Below are 23102 nucleotides of genomic sequence, written 5' to 3'. Positions count from 1 at the left end.
AAGAGACATATTTGGGAAAGGCAAGCGTCTTTTTACTTCTAACCCTTCCCAATACAATCGCTTATTTTCCATCCCCCAGGACAATTAAATTGTAACATTTCACCTAGGCAGCATGTGCAAGCCCTGCTTCCAGGGGCCGCTGTGGCAAAGCAAACCTCTGCGGTACCTGATGGTCAGAAGCGCATAAAGTGGTGTCGCATAAAAGTCTTGGGGGGAGGTGGTGGCAGCTTGAGCTTAGTACCTGAAGTGCAAATACTTGGCTGGGAGCACGTGTGTGCCTCTCTGTCTGCGTTCGTCTTTCAGGAAACAAGCAGCAGCACGTTATCGGGTGTGTGAATACATATTTACTACGGTAGGCCCAGAAGGGCTTTTCAACAACTTTCCCTGCATGTGTTGCTAACAAGTCACTCTACAGATTTACCAAGTGAGCAGAATCGCAAATGTTTCTCTTTACAATGAGAAGTAATCAGAGGAGGTCGAAATGGCAAACAGCAATCCAATATATACATTTGTCACAGATATAATGTAAAGTCAGCTCAGCCTCTTTGATGTCACATAAACATGTCATTTTGAAGCGACTCAGTTATGCTGGCATTTCATCAGCCAGTGCACAACAAACAGCACCAATTATGCTCCATCGCTGTTTAACATTTGCGTCCTTTAAAATGCCCATCCATTACCAGCAGAGTGGTTTGCAGTGTTTAGTCTCTGGTGGGGATGGTATTCCACAGCCCTCAGCCCCGAGGCAGATTCTCTCTTTCACTGTTTAACCCAGTAGTTTAATTACTGTGTGGGTTCAAAAAAATCCAAAACCTACCCTAAAAAATCCTATATGCCAAACCTTTGTAATATTTAGCCTCTGAAAAAAGAGATGCTGTGGAGAGATGCGCTGGGAGTAGGATTTCTGTTTGAGAAGGAAGGGAAGGACACCTCGCCATCTCCTCAAGTGTCCGTGTTATTTGTCTGGTTTCCCTCTCCCAGGGGGGAAGCTGGGCATGGGTCTCGTGGCTGGGCCCAGGGAACTGCCATCGTGGCACAGCCACAGTGACCAAAGCACAGCCCAACAACTCGACTGCATTGGGTCCCACTGCAGCCAGGCTAGTGCATCGAGAACCGCTCTGAATTCACGACTAAGAGATTGAATCCCAGCACTTGTGCTATAAAATACATTACTGGGTAATTGAAGGAGGATGCAGAGCAATCCGTTGTGTATTATCAAATGCATCACTTGTAACGTACATCAGCCCCCACACACACATGTACATCTGACGTAGTCGTCAGATCCTGCACCGATGTTCTTTCAAAGAGTTTGGGAGATGGGATGTTGTAAGTGTGGGGTTTGAAATACTAAAGCTACCAGCTGCTGAACTCGCAGAAAAGAATACAGTTATTCCGTTTGCTTCCCTGCTAGTAGTTAAAAAATAATTAATCCTTTTATGCTTTCTTTACATAATAGGCTCCAGCCAGAAAACTGGATGTTTCCTCGTCAATAAAATAAAAAAGAAATTCCCAATATTAAAGGAACAAAGATGAAATTGAGCAAGTCTTATGTTATTGTGGTTAACAGTCAATAAGGAAAACCAGAGTTTTGTTCTGCTGACTTAAAAAAGCATTAGGCTGTAAATATCTAGCTCAGTTCTATTTCAGTATTGGATTTTTTTTCCTTTAAATTTAATTCATGACAAAATTCCCTCCCAAAGTTTTGGTGTTAGTTTGCTTCCCTCCCTTCCTTTTTCAAAACATCGGCAATTTACATATAAGGGCCTTGTCTTCCTAAAATGTACAAGTTTAATGGAAGCAGTGATTTTTCATATAATAAAGTAATTCTGGGGCTGCTGCACAGTGAAAAGGGGATTTTAGAATTCATGGAACCCAGTCAAAGAATAGGAGTGCAACGTTAGAGATTTGCATTTGTGTGGGCAGGGTGGGTAGTGGGGTGGCTGCAGGAAGGATGGCACAGCTGCAGCTTCCCTGTGAAACCTGACCTTCAGTCACTGGTGATGGGACAAATACTTCTATATGTGCTTAAAATACTTGAGCCAACATAAAACATGGCCTCCCTCTGCTGACTTATTATCAGACAGTGTTTTTAAGGAGTTTTTTGACGTGTCTGAAGACATTCTATGACAAATACTCGTCTTGGGTGGGAGAGCCTAGCAATCCTTGCCTGGCACCCAGGAACACAGCTCCCAGGCAGTTTTACTTCTAGTCGGGGATAGGTTCAGGCATGCAAGCTGGAGCCAAAGGCTGCAAATCCAGCATGGCAGAGGTAACATGTTAGGAAGAATAACATATCCGAACGATTCTGAGCAGTTTATAGACAAGCAAAGTTGGACTCACACGTAAACTTGAGTTAGCCTGCAGATCACACTGGTCATTAAATATAGCCATGCTGTAAAGTGTGTGCACACAAATCCACTCTATATATTTTAAGTGCACCCATAAAGACTTTGATTGCAGTATTTAGAGGAGAAAACTGTTTTCTTCCCCTGAGCCCAGACTGTTCCCAATGAATAATTTGTCCAGTTCTAATGTATAATTAACATCCGAAGGTGGAGGCTGCTGTCGCCTATAAACATTACCATATTTCCATATTCCTACTCTGCAAGTTATCAGTTTTAAAAAGGAAACTGCACATGGACACACACAGGAGCGAAGCCGGCCCTGTGACCTGGCAGCAGTGAGTGCCACTGGTGACAACATGGTCACCAGAGCCACTTGCCCCACGGCTGTTCACATTTGTGGTCTTCCCAGCCTACCCTTTGCTCCCTTCACAGCCTTTGTTAGCCTGCTCTGCTGTCCCTGAAGGTTTATTACAGGCTTATACCAAGCCATAGGTGGCCATGGTGGGAGTGACACGAAAGTAGCTGCTGATGCCTTCCTGCATGCAAATGGGGGCTAATTGCTTCCTGCTGAAAACTTCTCAAGGATCTATCCACAGAAACTGTGGACAGGTTTTGGATCATCTGCAGAAATTTGGTTTGCTATTTGGAGTTTATTTGTGATTTTAGTGCTCCCCTCCCCCCCGCCCCCTTTAATCTAGTTCACTGAACAAATTCAAGAAACTTTTTTTCCTGGCCTTTTACCATCTGCTAGCATTAAATCACTTGATGCCAAATGGTGCCTATCATTCAGGAACAAGCACACTGCAGAGGTCAGCCTTTTCTGGAGTGGGACCAGAGGTGAGGTGTGTAGTGCTCTACCTGGCAGGGCAGTCACACGGCAGCTGCCAGCGGACGTGGCTGTGTTGAGGCCTGTACAGCTGTTAACCAGAGGGAGATGGGAATTGATGCTTGGGGGAGCAGAGTCCTGTGCTCCACACGTCAGCCTGACGCAGCAGTGTTCTGGGCCAATGGAGGAAATTAATAGCACAGCATTGGTAGCTGAGCCATCCCAGCACACCTGGCAGATGGGTTGTTATGAAGGAATCACCTGAATCACCCTGGGGCCCCTGTACTGCTATCAGAGAAGAGTCTTTTTGTTGCCTTTTATCTTTCGAGTTGCTTGAAGGAGGCGAGCAACAGCATCTTCCTCAGCAAGAGCTTTACTTGGGTGAAGGGTGTGACAGCCTGGGGTTGTGGCGCTGCCGGCCGGAGCACGGCCTGGCTGTGGGAGCCTGCACTGCTGCAGCCCCAAGCCTTCACACATCTCTGCACGTGTGTGGGATGGCAGGGCCCACCAGCAGCTCCAGCCCGTGTGCACCCACACTGTGCCTCGCCTCCATCCCCCGCCGCGGGGGCTCTCGCTCGGCACAGCCGCCGGCCGGGGGTGTGGGGTCTCTGCGCTGTGTTGCAATAACTCTCTTTGCTCTGCGGCGTGCAGCGCATGGGAGCATATGGCTCTGTCTGGTTTGTTTGTTTGTTTTAGGTTTTTTTGTTTCTTTCTATTTTGGTTTACTGTCACAAATAATTTAATTATCCCATGACTTGCCATTTCAGTTATGCATTGTCTCTGTTCCTGTTTGACTTGGGGGCAGCTGTTGAGCTCTCCAGATTTAGGGCTTAAATCTGCTCATCGTTATTTGTGCGCAGAACACAGCCCGTCTTGTAAAACTGGCAACTCTGCACAAGGTAGGCATGTGTGAGAGCTGATGTGCTGGGATGCAGCTCACATCCTGCACTGGTGGATGGGACCAGCTCTCGGCCCCCATGAGGGCCCAGTGGGACCCAAAAAGGCCTGAGCACACAGTGGGTGTTTGTTAGCAGATAGCAAATGGTGACCCACCTGAAGCACTCGTGGGGTGTGAGGTACGCTGTGGAAATCAGCTCAGTAATTTTTGTTGTTACTCTCAACAAAATCAGCCATGAATCTTTCTTAATTTGCTTTTTTTTTTTTTTGTCCAGAGCCCTGAGTTTACAGTCCCTCCTGTTCTCAAAGTTGCTTCTCTTAGGTCTGATACCAAGTAGCTTAAAATCAACTTCCCCTTATGCCACCTATATAGATGTATAACTGGAGAGGTCAATGAATGAGAGATGGAGATCAAGAAGTTCCCTGAATTCAGCAGCCTGGGGAAAAGCATCTCTCAATAAAATGCTGAGAGTGGTTTGTAATTAGTGTTGTGTTGATCACTGACAAATGAGGTGTGGCGGCCCTTGCTCAGAAAATAGAATCAACTTGTGTTGATCCATCGCTTCTTATCAAACTATTGGTGTTCATATTTACATCTGTAAATCCCAAAAAGTAGCTGTAAATACTTTGCTGGAGATGGATGGATGACTTGTGCCTACAAGCATGTGCCCAGAGGGGAACATTTGTTTGGCTTTTACCTGTGTTTTTCTTTCATGCAGTGGATTTAGGAGGTATGTCCTGTGGGAAGATAGGGAAGCAAACAATTCAACAGTATCTCACTGGAGCTCTGTAGACGTTTATAAGACATACAGCTGTTTCTCTTTTTAATTTGGAGGAATACAGGCCTCACAAACAGGGTGGTTGGTTGTTCCTACAAATAAAAGCCCACAGCTCAAAGGCAAAATATTTTGAAGACAATGTACAATAAGAGCCTTTTTTTTTTAGCCATGTAAAAGCTGTTTTATGAAATTAAGCTGGAAATATCATAAGTGGGAAATGACCACAGAATAAATAGAACCTTTTAGAAAGACAGCAAACATGTGTTATTTATTTTTCTAGTAAATGGAAGTGGCAGATTCAATCAGCAAGAAACATCAGATAGTTATGACCATTTTAATCACATAAAAAAAGTTCATAAGATTTGTTTATGGTACATTTAACTTTTTCAGTTTGGGTTGTGGGGAAGAAGTGAATAAGTCGCATTTAGTAGTAAACTAGAGATAAGATGGGACCATTTCTTCTTATACTGGCAGAAAGGGGACGAGAGGTAGAAGAGTGAAGTCTCTGTGCCATTACCTTTTGCACTGCATGTACACATCTGGAAAGCATTATGACCCATTGCATCAGAAATATTTTAAAACTATCAAACAGTTCCAAAGCATGTACTGTACCCCATGAAGAGAGACAGCCTTCATTCCTGCCATTTCAGAAGGCTTCTCAGCATGCCAAGGAAACCTGTTTTATATAGGTCTATCTCTGCTTATATTTGCTTGAAAGCTTTAAAGTCACGCTCAAAAATGTTAATGCTAGATGTTAATTTTAGAGATGGGACAAAGCAAGGGTTATAAAATAGCCAGCTGAGATTAAATTCCTACATAATGACAAGCTGCCGATATGCCATCAGTAGCTGCAAGAGGAAAGTGGAAGGAGGGACAAGGAAACGTGGCATGGGGCTTGGCTCTGGGGGGATGTGAGTGTCAACACTGACCAAAGCCAACACAGCGTTTCTTTGCCTCTCCCTCTATTTTGGAAGCCATGCATCTCAAGTTGAAACATGCCACATGGACTTGTGCATTATAAAGAATATAGTCATAAACAGATGTGTTGAGATCTTGATCTTCCAAGATCTTGGTCTTCTCAGTGTTCTTGTTGCTGATGTGTGTCCTTTTGTCAATCCTGGCGCATTGTCCTCTTTCAGTGTGTGTGTGTGTGTGTGTGGTCTGGAAGAGCTGGACAATTCCAACTGCTCAGCGAGAAAGGTTAATTTTCCTCTTGGCAAATGTTCTATTACAGTGAGAGGGGCAGGCTTGTGTTTGAGGGACAGAGAAGGAAAATATACAAGCAGCATAAATACAAGGGGATCTTAACTGTGTGTGGAATGGACTGACTTATAAGAGCAGACTGTGCTTTTGTGGCTACCACACGTGCTATTAGTGTCATCTTGCCTTGGGCTGTAATATTGTAATAGTCGTACTAGAGATGAATATTGTATACTTGGGATGTACTGTGTACTGTACTGTGTACTGTACTGTGTACTGTACTGTGTACTGTACTGTGTACTGTACTGTGTACTGTACTGTGTACTGTAAGAGGTGTCCCTGACATTACATGTTAAACAAAAGGAAGCAATGAGTAGAAGTATGAGTGTAATTTCTATCCTCGTTCTGATATCTCTGCTCTCTGGTCGAACACAGGTGTTTTCTTTAGAGACACCAGTAGATATAAAGTAAGTTCCAATCCTTGGGATATCAGCTGTATTGCCTTTTACAGAGCAGTGAATCCAAAGATTCACAAATCTTTGCTCAGGGAAATCACTGCTCAGGGAAAAGACAAAAGCTCAGGGAAGTTCATCTGAGGGAAGAGAGAGGAGTTAGCAGTAGGACAGCAGAGAAGAAATAATACTCAGGAAAGACCTAGAAGGAATTTAGGCTCAGAGTCAAGGAGCAGCAACATTATTTGAGCACCTTAAGTGTTGGTCCAGGCAGGCAGCACAACTGTTGCCTCCCTGCTCTCCTCCATCTCAGTTGCTTTTAACTGAAGAATAAAAACTTGTTAGATCTGGTCTGAGAGTCCAGGGATTTGCCTGCAGTACAAGACATGATTGGGGCTTGACCATGTCCAGAGTATAACTGCCTTGTGCATGGGGTGCCCTGGGATCCCACTTTAGTTGCTCAAGCAACTGGATGTCTTAGGAAACTGGCTGGAGGATACAGCATAATGCCGTTCACCTCTTGTGGTCTCGTTGACTCTCATCAAGTGGAGATAGCATATGCATTAAAATAAGAGTTGATTGTTTCTAGTGACAGGTCTTCACAACAAAAAATACCCGTTGCTTAATTGCCCCATGTCTATCAATGGAGTCAGTGTAAAACACAGGGAGCAAGTGGAGAGGTTGATTTGAAGATGACAATAAAACTTGTCCTTCATGGGGAGGTGTTGATCTGATAAAGAGCTGTTTAGAGTTGAAGATGTCTTCAGCAGTGTGCTGAAAATTGTCTGTCCCATAGCATTGTTTCAGAGATATGGGCCCTATTTCTTGCTTTCACTTTCTAGCTGAGCAGGGGGGAAGAGATGCTCAAATCCTGGGGTGGGAAGAGTAAAGATATTTTCTTGTTAAAAGTCCCCAGATGCACAGCATTCAGGTCTACTTATCTGATAGCAAAATAGAGCCATAAATCTTTCAAATAAGTACACAATGCACATTTTGACCTTTAGAAATCTATACAACATCATACTACTCCTTTTGCCTTTGCTTTAAAATAGTGTCTGTGAACGAAGTCACAGAAAGGGCTAATAACTGGGTAAAATTACAAAACTTCTTTGTTTTGTTTGGGCTGTGTGTCCCTAAATGTGTATTTACAGCTTGGAAGAAAACTATTGTCAAAAGCACAGTAGCTATACCTCAGGTCTAAGGCTATTGCTTGAATTCTGACTGCCCCTTGATGTTGTGCGTTTGGTTTATGAAACCTGTTGGATGGGCTCTCTTGCAGAGAGAAGTCAGGTGGCTGCTGAGCTTTGGGGTTTTACTGGGTTTGTGTATATCTGATATTGAGTTTGCATATATGTGGTGCTGTGTCAACAAGTGATGACAGCCACATTGCATTAGGCGTGACATTCAGAAGGTGGATGAGTGGTTAGCAAGGGAAAAAAAATGGGGGAGCAGTGGCTGCTGCATCCCTGGGCTCAACCACTGGTCTGTGGCATCAGCCTGCTCTGAGTGAAAGGGGTGCAAGGTCCTCCACTTCACCTGTCACCTCAAATTGTCCTTGATGAGAAAGCATGGACAGGTAAACACAGGCATGGTTTCCTCTGGCCCCTCAGCAGGTTCAGTGTTGGATTTGTCAGAGATTTGGGGATTTCTGGGCTCCCCGGAAGGTACACTCGCTCATCAGCAAAAAGAGCATGATACAATCCTTCTGTTGGAGGAAGCCTTGTGTCACCTAAGAAATGTGACGTGTGTTGCTGTATTTGTATGGAACTGCTCCCTTTCCCAAAGGCTGGATTTGGGGGACAGACTTTATTGGAAGGTCGTGACTCCCACTGCTTTGCAGGGACCTAGAATCAACACCCCAGGAAGAGATGGAAAGAAGATAGAGCAAGATTTTAATATGATGGGAGAAACATGTTTCCACTCTCTTGAAACACTGAAATGCTGAAACACAGGCACACCTTGGCTGCTCCAGCAACAGCAGCCTCAGCATTGGTGCTTAGGATGGGGCTGCTGACTGTCCCAGCTCTCTCTCATGCACATGCATGCTCTATCTCTATAGGTACATATACATATTTAGCTCAAAATAAACAATGCCGCACAACTGCTGAGTCAGAGGCTGGGCCCTGTCCGGGAATCCACAGCTTGGCATTGCTTCTGTTCCCTCGTAGGATTTCCAACATAATTTAGCCTTGAGCTTGATTAAGACCTTGGTTTGCAGGAGCCAAGTAAAGGCTTATAATAATCTGAAAGACAAAAAAACAAAGAAGTCATAATGCTCTGTGTGAGAAAAGCAAAGAACAAGGGTCACATGGCAGGAGGAATAGCTACCATTACACTGCAGTACAGCCTCACATGTGGCACTGCAGTGGATCCTGGGCATGATGCTGCTGATTCCAGTGCAACCAGCATATAATAACAAAGTCATGCAACAGATGATGCCTTTTTCCTCTGACTTGTGATGGTTTGTGTAAAAAAGGAGCATCCATGACACAACAAACACTAAAGTAGTTCAAGTTACACTGTGGAAACGTTGCACCACACCAGTGAGCAACCTCAAGGCGGGTTCTGTTTCCTGCCACCCATGTCATGCCATCCCAGCTGGGGAGACAGACATACTTTTTGTACTGAATTTTGGTCAGGAAAATGGCAAACTCAGCCCCTAGAGAGATGGCAAATTGTCTACTCCTGACCCACGTGTAGGCAATATCTCTGCATCAAAGCATGAGTGACGCTGCTGGGCTCGGACACGGTGGTGGGAAGGTGCAAGTGAGGGAGGAGCCCCTCACTGCACTTTGGTGAGCAGCCCTGGACTTGGCAGCGCAGAGTAATGTCTGTTCTGCATTCAGGACTCTCTCTCTCTCTCTGCCCCAAACACACACAAGTGGGTAATTAAAGTCACCAAAATGTTCTAATGTGAAGGTAGTCTGCATTTTGTCAGGAGGGAAAAAAACCAGCATTGGCTGCTATGCAATGCTGCGGACAATAGCTGGAAGAAGCCTAGCTCTTTTCTCCCTTGGAAACAGATCTCCCTCTCTAAAATAGACCTTGGCTGTTACATTCTTCCTACAGGATTAAAGAGACAATTTTTTCAAAAATATCGTTTTCCAGGATGCTAATTCTCCTTTGCATCTGAGGGGTCATTTATCCCTGCTCGCTGTTGTCCTATGCCAGCAGCATCTTTGGGCTGTTGTGGCCTTGGGGTGGGTGGCAGAGACAGACAGGTGCCATGCCACAGGCTGTCCTTGTGGGAGCAAAGTGGGATGCTTCCCTGTCAAGCTGAGCTGGGACTGGGTATGGCATCTGTGGCAGCAATGGTGCCTCTTCCCTTGTAAAATGAAGACCTAACCCTTGTACATGCTATGGGTGGCAGAGTCCCAGCACAGGACTGGTTACCAGCTGTGGGGAGCAGGAGGGCTAATGGCAACTCTCCACCATATGGGAGTGTTTAAAGAAAGAATTGTGCTGGATAGATCCCAGATGAGTTAACTTAATAAAGTTGTGGCCTAATTAAACCACATCCCTTGCATCTTATCTGTTTTCCTGCATGTCCAGAGCAGTGCCCAAAGACTGTGTTTTGCTACTGAGCATTCACCTTGTGCTGCAGCCCAATAACTGCTACCTGCACCCCAGTCACTGGGCAGCACTAATGAAATTGTGGGGGATATAATCCGATTTTGGGTTCTTGCTACCTGGAGTCATTACACTGGTCAAGTGCTTGCAGGTTATCCCTTCCTATAAATAGGGAGGCAGATGTATGCAACTCTTTCAAACATGGCTATTTCTATTAAATATATCCAATTAACCTTGAGCAGTACGGAAATCTAAGAGCCAGGAACAAAACTCATCATGTAAAAGGCACATGAAGTCTTCAGTAATGAAGTGAAATGCCTGTGAGTTTAAAGGGCTCTCCTGCTCACCCAGCACTTCAGGAGGTTTATTACTACCCAGCCTCTCAGTGGCCAGGCTGGAGATGTCACCTGGAGGTGAAAAATCTGTGTCTGGTGCAAGTTAACCAGGGGGAGCGGCGTTAGGGGGCACTCAGCAGGGTGGGTTTGTAAGTGAAGTCTCACACCTGCACCTGTAGGCACTGCTCAGTAGGTGCAGAAGCTGCCAATGTGGTTTGCTGTCAGTAGATGTGAATTTTAATGCAGTTCTGTAAAAGCCAGAGCCAGAGGGTGTCTGAGGCTGCAGAAACAGCCCTGTGGGTGATCCTTGGCCTCACCGGAGGAGTAGAAGGGGCCCAGGGCAGGACCTGGCAGGGAACTGGGGCAGCAGTGTCATGAGCAGCACTCTTGGCACATCCATTGATGCCTGTGTGTACCAGCACTAGACAGGCTGCCCACATGCTGCTCCTCAGCATGGAGCTGACACCAGACAGCTTGAGGAACTGCCACTATACAGATGTCAAAAAGAAAGGAAAAGAAAAAACCCTTTTGCCCTACTTGTTTTTAGGGAAACTAACTAATGGTGACCTGTAAAATATCATCACTAACACAAGTGGAAATCCTCTCGTGGGAATTTGTTACTGGCTTATAAGAAGAGAAATAAAAGCTTCTCTTGAGTGAGAGCACAGGTCTGCAGGCAGGATCAGACACAGTGGTTACTTCTCACTTGGCACCGTGGTCATGGCTACATTTCTGACTCCTAGCTCACACACAACCAGAAAGCTGATCCCCAAAATTACATGCCATTAAATGACTTGGAAGGAAAAAAAATATACTACTGAGTCCTAATACAAAGGTTTATATTCTGCATATCTGTTCTATGTCTTACTGCAGAAATAAACAGCCCTTAACTGAGAAATCTCTGTGGACAGGAGGATAATAGATGAAGGAGAGATGGTTGTATCATTTCACTCAGTTGGTCATTACATGGAATTATAACTGTATTATCAATAAGCCTCAATGTCATTACCTTGCTATACTTGGCAAATGCATGCGTGCACTCCAATAAACATTCTCCATCAGAAATATTGCAGCCCATTAGCTAACTCTAGTGCCTGAGCTGCTCACCTGACTGGGGGGATACACTGTGCTGCTCCTGCAGCAGCACCAGGCCCCCCCACATACCCCTTTCCACCTCCCGAGGGCTCTGGGCATGCTTCACCAGGATATGGGCACAGCAGCCAACCTTATTGTAATGTTTTGCTGAGTCTGAGAATCCTTCTTCAAAGAAAAAGAAATGTTAGTGCTTGTGTAGCCATATCAGCATCCACAGTCTGTGAGGTAAATCTTGTTGCAAGTTTCAGGATATATATTTTTAAAGAGAGAATTAATAATTGTTGCCTCCCTAATGAAGATAAGTGTCACGGGAGACTTGGGCTATTGTGTATTTCATGTATATGGTCTCAAATTCTTCCGTATCTCTCTGCAATTTATTTTCACTCAATTAATTTTATTTTATGATAAAGTAAATGGCCCACAGTGCTGATGGGCATTAGCTGTGGAGCTATCACATTATAATACAATCAGGTTAACTCCTAGCACTATGAGTTAACACTCCCATCTGCCACACATGTCCAAAAATTATTATCTTTCTGGAAAAGCACATCTCTAAGTCTGCTAGTAACCTGCAGCTGAGTTACTGTCACAGGCCAGAGGAGCATGCACCCTGCGGAGGGCTGCAGCACAGGACCTGTGTTGCCTCTGAGAAGGACCAAAGTAGGTCAAATGTGTTTACTTTTTTTTATAGGATCTTTTTTTAATTGTGATATTCTCAGTGCGTTAAACTTCTGTGTGTTTTGAGCGGCAATAGGAAAAGTTGAGTTTCAAAATATCGCAGACTTTCAAAAACAAAACTGATATTTTCTGAAGGTGCATTGAAAAATTCTTACAAACATTTCTAGAAGAGTAATTTGCTGTATTTGAGGAAGGACAACATTCTTTTGCCCTAAGTTCTATGTAACATATCCACACTCAGTAGAACCAGCTTTGTTCAGGAGGTCAGAGGAGCCTGCCTGCAGCCAGGATGTGTTTCCTAGCCTCTCTCCCAGTGACCTTGTCAAAGCAGTGCCTTGGATCACTGCAGCTCAGCAAGGTGCAGTGCAGTGTGCCCGTGGGGCTTCCTAGCATCCAGTGGGCATCAGGGAGGTGTGCTTCTGTAACACTGATGCTGTCCTCTGGCTGTGCTCCCCCGACTAAGGAGGTGTCAAACCACAGTTGAGACCTGCCCCATCTTACCTATCACGCTGGTATTGCTTTAAGAAAGGCTATAGTGCCTTTCATTCAGAGGGCTTCAGTTTGAAGAAAATGTGGTTTTGCTCAGAAAAAGGCCAAGTCCTTGGTTTAAAGCCACATGTTAGGCTCAGGGCAAAGCTTAACGGTCACGCTTGAAAATTCCCCCAAGCAGGGGTTTGTTGTGGAAATGCTGCCGCAGCCTTTGCTGTAGCAGCAGCCTGCTCTGTAACTAGTGCTCTCTTCTTACCCAGATGGCACAGGGACAGGCACCCAAATGGAGCAGCCCACGTTTTGTCAGGGCAAGGTGGGCATTGCCCTGTGGCTCCTTGCTCCCACCTTTGGTCGTGCTGCTCTGGGCACAAAGGCACTTGCAGCATGTAGGATGGGCAGGACCCTTTGGAGGCAGTGGGTGCTTCAGGCAGGTTGGTGGGTGGGAAGACATGTTTTTGGTTTGGATGTTGGCAGTATTGAGCACATCAAGTACTCCAGAGTGATGAGGCTGGCTTGAGCACCACGAGGTATTGCTAAATGGTGCAGTTTGGAGGCATTGTTTTCTCACCCCAAAAGTACCTGAAGCCTTTTTTTGCAGTCAGTACAACTGGAAACTTTTTTTTTTTTTCCCAAAGTTGACTCCAATGCCCCAGCTCTGAGAGGTGGTACTTGAGGGAATAACTCTTTAATGATAGTAATAAAAGCTATTTAGTCAATAACATACTCCCAGAGCCTGTGCGACTGCTTTTCCTGCAAGGAAATCCTTGCAACCTAAAGCAGTTTGCTAACGAGAGAATTCACAATCTGCTGATAAAAAAAGAATAATTAAAAAAAATCTTCCCAAATTTTAAATATTAAATCAACAGCAATGTTTGGGTCTCTGGTTTTGCCTACTCAGAAAACAACTTTGAGCAGCGCCTCTTGGGTTGCAGGGAGCATGGCCTTGGGGCAGGCTTGCCCTGGACGAGGCTGGTCTTGGCTAAAGGGAGAGATCTGCTTGAGTTGCAGTGCCAGGACAGCATCCTGCCTTCTCTCAGCATCCATGCCTGTGGCACTGTGAGACACCATGGCTGTCTTGAGGAGACACAGGCCAGCAGGGATCTGTGCAGGGGGCTTTGGGCTGAGCAAAATGGCAGTTTTACAGCTCAAGTGCAAACAACTAAAAACACTTTCTGAACAAGCATCCAATAAAATTGTATTATTACATCCTGTGAACAGCTCCAAAATCCTTAACTTGGGGATATCAGCAGCTCCTCAGTGAAACTAAGCTAATAAACAAGTAGATAATTAACAAAGACAAAAATGAATCTTGGTACCAGTGACTTCATATTAAGAAACCTTCTGGTTTTAATATTTGGCATGTATGCATGAAATAATTTATTGCTGTTTCAAAGCAATTTCAACTGTTAAACATTCATTGGTTTGCTGAAGGAAATGGTAAAAAAAAATTGTTTCATGTGAACATTAGTTCTTAATTTTAACATTTCCTTATTTTCTATAATGGGATTTGATGTGGCAATAAGCTTTAGGAACAGATCTAAGTGGAAAAATATTGTTAGCAGGTGAAGGTTTTCTTACCGGATCCCTGAACTGTCTGCAGAACAGGATGGTTTCATCAGCAAGCACCCTCTGAAGCATGGAACTTGGGTGTCAGAAGGATTGCCTCCCTCCTGTGCCCACGCTGAGGAGTGGCCTTAGGGATAGCTAAATACATCCATAGCTGAGAGGCATGTTCTGCATCCCTGTGCTGCTTGCTGCCCAGATTTTGGGAAGTATTGATTTACTAAAGGTGCATGTGAATTAAGTGCATCAACTTATTAATATGTGTGCAGCTGGGGGACCTGTGTATAGAAAAGTGCTGTTCAATTGTCACCATGGGTTTGTCAACCCTTGGCAACCCAGGCCTGGCCACAGGCATCTGGTGAGCCCTGGATCACTGCTGGACCTGGAAGAAAAGCTCTGCTTTGCCCACAGCTTCTCCTAATGGTAACTTTAAGCTTGTCAAAAATTGAGTTGTACGTAGAAATCAGAAATTTTTGCACACACACGAATTCCGTGCCCTGTTATATCTGGTTTATGTTTATGCATTGACTGAAGAAAGATGATGTTTTGCTTGACAGAACTGTGCAGCTCAGAGATAATATGCAGAAACGTCTCCAAAGTACTTCCAATCTATTTTTATTTTTGAAGCAGTCCTGGACAGTGTCATGTTCTCATCTTTAACTCTGAAAACTGAAAAACCTACACGAGGAGGACCCCTTGTCTGCCTGGTGCCAAGTGCCAGAGAGACCTTGTGCTGCTCCTGCTCAGCACAAGGGCTACAGTGTGACATGCCGTGTGGCAGGGAGGTGGCTGCGACAGTGTTAGAGGAGCTTTGGGTGAAAGAAAAATGATTCTGGAATAATTCCTACACAGCTAATACAATGAGAGGCACAACTAGGACGGGGTGCTCTGCGCTCTCAGTTTGCAAACGCCTTGCCAAGTCCCCCTCCCTGCTAAGCACCAGCCTGTGGCTGCCATCCCTTTGCACTCCAAGCACTCTGCAAGCAATGTGCATGGCTCAAGCTCCCTGCTTCACCACAACTCTGTTCACCTGCATCAGAAAGGTGTAATCTAATGGAGGCATGGAAAAGTGATGCTACGGTTTTATTTCCCAACCTTATTTTACTATTAGTGCGGTGAGCTATAGAAAGATATGGATAGGCAGGAAAGCTGTGGCATACTTTTGAATAGGAAATCTAGCAAATTCTTTGCAGTGAATTTAATCTCCTGCATTTTTGCCAGTTTGGTTTTCACTATTATTGGGCACAGTTAAAAATTAGTAAAGCTAAGGTAAGAATTAAAGTTTGTAATTAAATTTTCTCTCCCTATCATGGTTAGCATGAATTTGATGTTGATGTACAAGGAAAACTCCTTTTTGCAACAATTAGCTTTCAAAGAAGCAGGCTGTAATGGAAAGCATTTGCTAAATTAAAAAGACTGGCAAACCACGAGTATTTACAGTTAAGGGGCACTTTCTGCTCGGTGCAGGGTCAATGGCAGACTCCAACGCTCTCTGCCAGCGCCTGCACGGGCCCTGTGGCCACCGGGCGATGCCCTGCTGGGCATCCATCTCAGCTCTTAGGCAAGCCCCTGCACGTGGCAGCAGCCAGGGTGGAGGGGAGTAGCAGGAGAGCCCTGTGCATTTATCCATCAGCCTTTGTATGGAAGTTGGAGGTGCCTTTGCTCCACTTGCCGCCACTCTTCCCCCGCGCCACAAAACCGGGGAGGTGGGAGCTGCCCGCCTGCGCGGCGGCTGCCCTACATAAAGCGAGTTCCCAGGCTTGCATCTCATTTCAGTGCAAAAGTCAAACTGAATGACTCATGCCAAATCTTTTTATCTTGTCGCTGCGACTGTCAGCGTAGCAGAACTCCAATATGACTATACTTATTGGAAGGATTATTTTTAAGTACCAAGCATATATTTATATGTGCATCGATATTTCATCATTTTCAGCTGAATTGATCTACTGGAGCAGAATAGTCCCTCTTTATAATAATCTCCAACATGTTAACTCATTCATCTGGGTAAGCCAACAAGTTCAAGTGAGGCCTCCAATATGTTAATTATTCATGCATGAATCTTTTATTTCATCTAGCCTCATCCGCCCCAGACTGCCTTTTCTAGGAAAGCTCTCTGTTGAGAAGAAAGCAACAAATACTGTACGGTGATTTGACAGGGGGAAAAAATCCTCTGCATCTTCCAAATTATAAATTGTCTAGTCTCAGCCTTTTTTCTCTACTGCCATCTATTGTGCAGCAAAAAATGCATAGTTCAGCGGCATAAAATCGTGAGTTCTGGTTTAAATGAGAAGGGTCATTTGTTGGTGGCTTCTGGATGCTTGCAGTTGCTTCTGCTCATCAGAGAACCTATTAAGTTAATAAGGAGAAGTAAAACTGACCAGGAAGAAATAATTAGGAGGCCTTAGGAGCACCTAAGAATATAGATAGGATCTGGTGTTAGAAAGTACAAAATGGGCTGCCTAGGCTTTTCTTGTAAAAATTCCCATAAAGGGGAAGTAGCCTCTGGCTCCCTGAATGGTGCAGCATGGGGCCAGCCCTTGCAGGGCCTCAGGCAGGGTAGGCACAGGCTCCTGCCCCCCTGCTTGGGGCTTATCCCCACCCCAGAGGAACCAAGCAGGGGCCCCTTGTCTACATTTCTGCTCCCCGCTCACACTGCACAGCTGCAGCCCCTCCAAAGGGCAACTGCTGTCAGTACCTGTGCAGCATCAGGCAATGACCAGAATGGAAATAGGGGTTTTCTTCTCTGCTCCCTCCCTCTTATAGGCTGCCTCCTCTCTCCAGAGCGGCACTGTGTTTCTGCAGAATGGGTTGTGCCACTTGTGCGGAGAGCTAAAAGACTCTGTTACTGTCTGTAGTGACAGTACATGGGCAAAAACGCCTTCAGAAAGGCATGTGCTGTGGGGCAAGTCGTTTTTCTTTGTGGGATTGGTTCAGGTGTATCACAGGTGTTTTGTTCCTTGCTCATACTGGTTTTACACTAACCCTGCTTACTTTGCCAGGGTTACTCCTGCTTTACACCAATATGATGGGAGAACTCATGCCCAAGGCCATCCCCAGAGAGCCTGGGTTTTCAAAAACATCAGCTGGCTTCAAAACTAGGACTGTGTGAGTTTCCCTCAGGGCCTTGCTCTCCCACCCCTGGTGGGAAGATGACCAGGAGCCATCATGGCAGAATGCAGCAGGCAGCCCTTGCCCTCTCTCCTTGAACTGCTGATGCAATGCTGTGCATGCAGCCCCCGGTGCTGCAGGTTGCTGGTAACCACTGGTTCTTAGGGATGCCTACTCCATATGGGCAAGGACAGACCTACCAGTAAAGGGAGGATTAGTGCTACTGGAATCTCAGGGCAAGCCTCTCAGTGGTGCACGGGGGATGCAAGGCAGATGCAGCAGCAGCTGGCCATCCCACTGTAAGGGCAAGGTCCCTTCTCCTGTATGGCTCTGTTTGCTTCCAATTTTGTCAGCCATTTCCTGGACAGTAAAATAAAACTGCCCAACAATAAAGCCAGTCAAGTCCTCATTCATTTAGGCTGCCTGTCAGGATGTCCCCATGAAGATGCATTGTCTCCCATCATCTGTGGCACACAAAAGGGAAGCGTGTGGTCACGTCCCAGCTACTGACTTAAATGCACTTGTATGGCATCAAAAGCAGTAAATCCACAAACCAGTGAGAATTCAGCAGCAAAATCAAGTGCAGGATCACAAGCATTGATGCATGCTTAAAAAGATAAAATCCTAAAAGGTTATGACCAGGATATTTTCAGGTGAAAAAAAGGTCAAAATAATGAAAATTAGGATCAAAGTAATGGAAAGTATATGAGAATTAACCATTCTTAATACATCTTGCATGAAAGATAGCTGAAAGCCAGTTACTGGTGGAGTATATATGACAGAGTATTAAATTGGTTTTGAACACGTGAATGGTGTAATGCGCCGTGGCCCCGGGGCGGAAAGGAATACAGCAACCACAGCGAGTGCCGCTCCCTCTGCCGAGCGCCGTGGCAGTACCTGTTTTACAACTTCACAAATACTAAAAAAGTCATCCATCTGTGTCTAAACCAAAATGACATTACATATTTTCTCAGATTTATTAGTAAACTACTAAGTAGTAACATTAAGCTTTTAGAAAAAGATTAACGACACTGTGCGGCGGTAACCTGTCATCTTAATTTAAGGGAAAGCGGCTGAAAATGCTCACTCTTCGTGAGGAAACATGCAAAATCCTTCGCCTAATGGATGTGGAAATGGTATTAGATCCCTCTCGCATCAGGACATTAGAAGCGTGTTATTTGTTCTTGATTTGTTTGTTTTTAAGTTTGGCGCTGTTTTTGTTCGGGGTTTGTTTCACGGCAGAGGGAAGAGAGCGTGTCGGTCCCTGCTGCTGCGTGTGCCCTCCCCGCCCTGTCCCCCGGCTCCGCCAGCCCGGACCGAGCCCCGGCCCGCTGCCGCTGCCGCCCCGGGCTCGGCGGGTCCCCGGTCCCCTCCGCTCCTTCCCCTCAGCTTGAGCAGCCGCCGCCGCCCGTGCTCGCTCCACCGGCGGGCGAGGGACTGCGCGTCCCGCACATCCCGGGGGGCCGCCGGTGAGGGGGCACGGGGAGCTGCCTCTGTCCCTCCCCTCTGCCCGGCGGCATCCTTCCGACGCTTAGACCGTTGTGTTTAGGCTTCAGGCTGATTCCCCTGCCGTCAAAGGCTATTTAGGTGATGCTGGGAGAACCCAAACCTTTCAAGGAAGTTAAAAGTGCAGATGAGAACAACTGCGTGTATTTATCGACATTACAACAAACGTTAATTTTTCCTCTTAGTCTGGGAGGGACAACATCAACATATATTTTTGTCTTCATTTGCTTCTTTCAAGCATTGTAAATGGCAGCTGCTTCAGACTAGGAGCATATGAGAAGCGGTCCCGGTTCCTGCTGGCTGGGATGGAGCTGCGCAGCAGCACCTCACAAGGAATCTGCCACCAAACCCGCTTTTCACAGGAATCTCATGATTTGCCAAAGCCAATAGATTCCAGTGACATGTGGGTTGTTCTGAACTTGGGCTGGCAAACCTGCCAGCCTCTGCTCAGTGCCTGGTAAAGCCTGGAGACAGGGTGCCTGTAGACTTGTCCCTGCCCTGTGGATTGTCCCACCCAGCCAGCAGGGAGCCCCAAAATTACAGTGCCTGCGTCTGTGCTGCCCTACATGGAGCTACAGGGCAAAGCTCACAAGGCTCAGCTTCACCTGATTGTTGCCAGCTGAAATGTGATGCTGGTTTGAAATGGTAATTTGAACTGTAGCCCAGAATTAATTGATATTAACATAGGAATCAAAATACTGATGTTGGGAGATAGTAACACTGTTGCTTACTATGCATTGGTGTAAATGAAATGGAAGATGCCAAACAGTGGCAAAACAAACCTTCTAAAAGCTTTTCAGTCCATTTGAGCACAGAGGCAGACTGAAGAGAATTGTCCATATCAAGGCTGGACAAAAATTCCTGATTGCTTCCCAGATAAGCAGTCATCAGTATGTGCCAGTGAAACCACATGCTCAGACAGCACATTTGGCACAAAATTCCAAGCCCATTCGTACCTGCTATTATTGCCCTAAAATCTCTTAGAAAACAAAGTAACGGGAGAGACTGCACAAAAAACTCACTAATGATTCAACAGTAAAATATAATATAGGTATTGAGTCAATATTGCATTCTGGTCCAAAGCTCATTTGGGTCAAAGCATAATTCCAATAGAATGGGATACAGATTGGATCAGCCCTTAATGAGGTGTCACAAAAGAAGTGTCAGTAAAATATACAGGCCAGCATATATTTTATGGGGAAGATAGTCTGAAGTCAACATTACAATTTACTAATTCAGTAGAACAGCTGGAAAAATAAATTTGTTTAGCTGGAATAGCACATCTATTTATTGAGCCTCCTTCCGAAGCTGTGCACATATCAACAGTAGGATTGGTCTCTAAAACACGGGGGAAGAGAGGAGGGGGATGATGGTGAATTCAAATTGATGCGCTACTTATTCCACACTAGTAATTCAATTAATGATTTTATAGACCCTGCGCTGTCTCACATTCTCAGTTGTTCTCAGGCAAATGAGATGGGGAATCAAACAATTAGCTGGGGTTGGCAACGTGGCGGGTTCAGCCTGAGCAAAGTGCTGCACAAAAGCCACCTTCTGCTTCCTGCCCGAGTGTGGGGCAACAGGGAGCTCCTCTTTGGCTTTTGGAGAGGAGGCTGGGTGGTTGCTTTCACACTCTGGCCACCAGAAACTTTGGTCCATTATTTTCACCACCCGTAATGGACCAGTCAGAACCGATGCAAAACACTTTCATCTCATTACTCGCTTCCGTAACTTCTTTTGGCAGCGGAAAAACCCTAACTGAGGTTTTCCATACTCAATCTTTGCTGAGGGCTGATGACATAAGGAAATAGTTGTGTGTGATTTCTGAGTTACGACCAAACTTTTTTGTCAAAGCTGCAGCAAAGCCAGTGCTTGAAACTTGAGATGAATGTAAACTCGATTCAGGAAATTGTTTAGGTACCTGCCTGATTTTAAGCAGTGAAATAGTCCTCCTGAATTCACCTGAATTACTAAAGTGCTTGAAGATAAACATTTGCTGACATCAGGCCCTGAGACCCCTGGTCTGTGCTGCTCTCAGACCTGGATGAAGTTAGGGCAAACAAAGTCTCCCGTAAATCATGCTTTAAGTATTTAATTTGGCTTGGGTACTTCATAGTAATATTTGGTGTTCTGCACCAGCAGAACTGCCACTGAGACATTATTTTCATATGCACGTGTGCATGTACACTGCAGGCACCAGTTGTCATCGTGTCCCCTATACTGCTGGGGCGGGTGTGGGGGTGGCTGGGCATGTGGGTGCCTGACAAGCCCGTGCCCTGGCATAGTCTGGGGTAATAGCCTTTCCAGATAAGCAGCAGGCGTGCAGCACTGAGACATTCCTCTTTCAATCTTTTTTCCCCAACGTTCATCCTGTTAGTCATTGTTTTGTTTGCAAATGAACGTCTCTCTGAAGACTTCAAACTGCGGTTTTGCTAACATATCTGACAGCTGCCATCCTTGATCTCGAGGATCCTCTGCACCCGGGTTGCTCAATGTGGGCAGGAATGCCAGCTGGACACACCACCAGCATTACCTGTGCTGGACCAGGGTTGCAGGGAGGGTGCCTAGTGCACACAGGGCATGGTCTCAGCACTGATGCCTGCTGCTGAGGCACACTCAGTTATTTTCTTCCTATGCAGCAGAACTACCTTTTTTCAGGAGGCCAGTGGAGGTTTCTATATTTTATTCACATAATCCAGACCTTCAGTGTCAGTGCCTGAAACGAATTACTGTTTATATTAGAAACTTAGTTTAATAAATTAAGTCTGGTCTATGAACTGTCAAAGTTCCTATAGTCTGCAATTCATATAGAACAGATGCCTTTTCCATGACTCTTAACTAGAAGTGGCCAACTTGATTGCTTCCTTTTTGCCATTACTACATTCTGTAGGTTTAGTTATCTACTGCCTACAGAGAATTCAAAACAATTTAAAAGGGCATCTGGTATAAAGTACTCTCTGGGAAAAAAAAATCTTTCCATATACAATAACTTTCTGTTTAGGTCAGAGAATTATTCAATAATTGGCACTTGTTTGACTAAACCATTCAGAATCAGTTTGGTTTAGGTTTTCCAATTGTAGGTAGAGTTACAGGATTTTTTTTCTTTCCAAACAAGCAGGTTTGTAAGTCCTAATTTCCAACATATTTGTGGCACTGCTGTGATTAAGACCTAACAACTAATTTTTGTACAAGTAACAAACACATATTTCAAAAGTGCCATAAATAATTCAGTGATTTTTTTTCCCCCAGATTGTTTATAAATTATAAATTTTCATTTACTCTGTCCTAGTTTTATATAATACTGATAAAAACGAATAGCTAAAAGCAATGGTTTAATTGAAGAATAGAAAACAAGGATAGGATGGTCAGAACAGACCTCTTTGACTTGTGTTCCAATTTCCCAGTCACCATCATTTAAAAGGCTGGACCCCCTAATACAGGCTGTTAGAAGTCCTCACTTCCAATATTTATGTTTTGTGAAGCACTCTTAGTGCACAAACAGTTGTCACATGAAAAGTTAATAATGAAGCACATCTATGAGGATGAAAAGAGAGTGGGGCTGATGCTCATTGCATCAGGAGTTGCACGTCCAGGCATTTCCAGGTAATATTTTTTCCATGTTGCACATTAAAACTATTCATCTCAGGACCTCGAGCCTGCTGGCACAGGCAAAGGGAGATTCTAGGACTGGGACAAGTCCCCACAAGGACCACAGGGAACAGCTGCCTGATAAAATTTTCATTGTGCTCCCTGCAAATGTGTTAAGCTTTCGGGACAGGCTATAGCTGTGTCGTGGCTGGAAGTGAGAAACATTTTTCTGTACTCCTGTGTCTGTCACAGCCTGTGAGATGAAACAGCCGCAGGATAGCCTGAGGTGGGGCCACTGCTGCTGTGGATACAGTGTCCATTTGGCAGAGATCATTTCGTTAATGGCTGGGCAGGGGCAGCTGACAGTGGGGCTGTGCAGAAGCTCTACACCACTCGCCCCAACACATTTGAGCCTTACTCAAGGACAGCCTTAGCTGCTGTCCAAAATGTGCCTCTCCAGGCAGGCTTAGCTACATTGCAAACTTGTGTTGCAGCACAGGGCTGTGGCCCATGAGTCCCTCGTCTACACCCGGAGGATATTTACCGCCAATGGCTGTAGTTAGTGTTTTGTTTGGTGATGATTTCCCCAGTTCAAGCTAGCTGTGTCGTGCCACTGAACACAGGTTGTTCTCATCTAGAGCACCACCAGTGTTGCTATGCTGTTACATGCA

At 45.3% G+C, this 23102-nt stretch overlaps 1 long non-coding RNA gene across 1 annotated transcript in view; it reads right to left on the bottom strand.

Annotated features, from left to right (window-relative positions):
- Positions 1-6371: 6371 nt before the first annotated feature.
- LOC135417019 (uncharacterized) overlaps positions 6372-23102 on the bottom strand; it is a 58412-nt gene continuing 41681 nt past the window's right edge. The window contains exon 3 of the long non-coding RNA XR_010431865.1: positions 6372-8742. This is a non-coding gene — a long non-coding RNA (uncharacterized LOC135417019). The remainder of the gene's footprint in view (positions 8743-23102) is intronic.

Source organism: Pseudopipra pipra, chromosome 7, assembly GCF_036250125.1.
Source record: "Pseudopipra pipra isolate bDixPip1 chromosome 7, bDixPip1.hap1, whole genome shotgun sequence".
NCBI classification, from domain to species: domain Eukaryota; kingdom Metazoa; phylum Chordata; class Aves; order Passeriformes; family Pipridae; genus Pseudopipra; species Pseudopipra pipra.
Note: the sequence above shows the minus strand (reverse complement) of the source record. Positions and strands in the feature narration are given on the sequence as shown.